The sequence below is a fragment of the Pipistrellus kuhlii genome, unplaced genomic scaffold (genome assembly GCF_014108245.1).
Source record: "Pipistrellus kuhlii isolate mPipKuh1 unplaced genomic scaffold, mPipKuh1.p scaffold_m20_p_31, whole genome shotgun sequence".
NCBI lineage: Eukaryota > Metazoa > Chordata > Mammalia > Chiroptera > Vespertilionidae > Pipistrellus > Pipistrellus kuhlii.
Genome location: NW_023425531.1, coordinates 6,755,832 through 6,758,493, shown reverse-complemented (window position 1 = coordinate 6,758,493; position 2,662 = coordinate 6,755,832). Strand labels below are relative to the sequence as shown.

General features: G+C 51.4%; 1 pseudogene; it reads right to left on the bottom strand.

Annotated features, from left to right (window-relative positions):
• Positions 1-1,680: 1,680 nt before the first annotated feature.
• Positions 1,681-2,102, bottom strand: LOC118731557 (annotated as a pseudogene).
• Positions 2,103-2,662: the final 560 nt, after the last annotated feature.

The following is a 2,662-nucleotide window of genomic DNA, read 5'->3' as shown; positions in this document are numbered from 1 at the left end:
CGCAGCGTTGTGTCCACAGGACGGCTTTGCTCTTCACAGAGGGCAGCAACTGGGATGGCTTCCAGGCAGCACCCCTCTCCACAGTGCCCGCCGGGGCTCTGACCAAGGCCCCCGAGTTCTGTGTGCTGCTCCCTGACACAGCAGGCAGTGGTGGCTGTCCTCCCACAGCCAGGCCTCTGTCCTAGACATGGGGGTGCCAGCCTGTGACACCCAGACTGATGAGGCTTCTTCCTCCTGCTGGCTCCCCACTCTCCACTCTCCCTCCTCTTGAGGCCCAGGCACCCTGGTACCCACCGTGTTCTAATGGGTAGGAGTTTTGACTGGCATCACCCGGGATTCCTAGGGTTTGCCTACTGGGCTCCTACCACACAGGCCCCACAGCTGGAGGTTCCCGCAGCCTCTATGTGGGGCGTTCACAGTGTCTTGATTGGTAGTTGGATTGCTTTCCCCTGAGGTGATCAGTTTTGCCAGAAGAGGGGCTAGGTGCAGTGGCCTGGCTGCTCCCCCTGGCTCCAGGGCAGGCTGGGAGGGAAGGCTGGAAGCCCAGGGCCCCGCAGGCAGACTGCCACCCATGACTGAGTTCTCAGCCCCAGGCTGGTCTCCCTGCACCCGGAGCCTCCTAGGGCCTCTCTCCACGTGTGCCCATGCACCATCTTCTGCATGTATGTGAGCATACATGTGCAGGAAGCCGCCCATTGTTTTCACTAGCAGAGAGGTGTGGTCAAGGAGTCTGGAAGGCTGGTGAACCTTGATCTCTGGCAAAGGTCAGAGCTGTACACCCACTGTATAGTTCAGTCAACAGTAGCTGAAGCAACTTTCCCACCAGACAGTCATGGACATCCTTGCTGATAAGATAGTCTGTCTGTTATTGGAAATTGCCTGCCTACGGGCTATAGGTGAATCCCAAACTGAATAAAAGGAAGGCAAGGCCTGAGCCCAAGCAGGGTTCTTCCTCTTGATCTGGGCTCTCGCCTGGTCCCCCAATATTTCCAAATTATTGCTTCTTCCCCCCCCCCCCCCAACCAAGTGTTTCTGAAAACAAGTTTCATTTAAATAACATTAAAACTACATGACTGACAATTCAGTTTGAAATTTGTTCCCTTGTCAAAAGTTTAACTCAGATAGAAGATTGGCCTCAAATTATGGCGTTTGGACACATATAAAAGATGGGCACAAGCCCTCCTACATATGGGCTAGGATATGTCAGGTCAAAAAGACCTTGATGACAAGCTACAAGTCCTTACACCTCCTGGAGGGAAGGTGGCAGGCTGCTCTGAGCTCCATCCACCTGGTCAGGGGGAGACCTTTGGCTACAGAAGGCTCCCTCTAGTGGTGCACATGGCGCTGCTGCCTGATCCCTCTCCTCTCAGCTTCACTGAAGGCTGTTCAGGGGGGAGACATACTCTGAGGGCAAGGAACTCTGGTGAGGAGCTCTGGCCATACATGGGCTTGGCTGAAACCTCATGGTGTTGCTGTTTCAGTCTAGACACTGCCAGGCTTGACCTCTGTTTAAATGAGGGACTTCAAGACTCGAGAGCATGGCTCTTTTCAGTTTCCTGCATGAAGGAGCCACATTAGTCCAAGCTAAAAGCAGACCCAAATGGTGACATTAAACCAGCTGTGAGGTTTTGAAACTTGTGCCAAGGGACAGAAGGGAAATTCCACTCAATACAAAGAAACCCTCACTTAAGCTTCAGTGAGCCAAAAGCACTTAACACCCATGCACCTTCGGCGGGTCGTCCTTAGCCAGTCCAATCTCGAGGAGGAACTGGCATATGTTCTTGCGCTGGTCACCCTGCAGCTGAGTTACTTCTCCACATTCTGGATGCTCAATGACAGTACGATTGCCGGCAAATAAGGGTCTTCCGGCCATTTCTCTGTTGGATTCTTGTGTGGATATAATCCTCAGCGCCACCGGGAAGCAGATCATCACACTTACTTGCATCAGCAAAGGGGTGGAAAGAGTGGAGGTTCTGGGCAGCGGACATATGATACCATTCCTTTTCCTCGGTGGAAATGGCCCCGGGAAGGCTGCGGCCGGAGAAAGCAGGCAGGGGGGACAGAGCTTCGGAGGCGAGGAGGATTCAAGGAGGAGGTTGCTGAGACCTTGGCGGCTGCTCAGTCACTGGGGCCCAAATTATTGTTTCTTGTCTCGTCTCTTTTATTTGCGTGCAGCCCCTCTTCCAGAGCCTGAATACTGAACCATGCCGGACGTGGGACTTCACATACGTGCATGTATGTATGTATGTGTGTGTGTATGTGGTTTCAGTTGCATGGATTGGGAAGGTCCAATATATCCAGACATATGGCCACATATAACTTTGATAGACGTTTGACAGGAGCAGATCACAGTGAACACCATGTGACAAGGCCACGTGCCAACAAGTTCACTGTCTGAGTTTACGAGGGGCGTCCTGTAACCCATCTTTTGTAACTGACTCTGGACATTTATTTCTCTGCCTTGTTTATGTCCTCGGCAAATAATGAGCCTGAATTTCTGTTCTCAGAGGTCACTTCCAATTGCCTGGTATTGGAAGACAACAGGTTACCTTGGTATTTTAAGCTCTCTCACACTTATATAAAAAATGGGTACAAGCCTTCCTACATTGGGAAATTAAAAAAATAAAACTTCTAAAGCAATGTCAGAATGAAAATTAAAAAG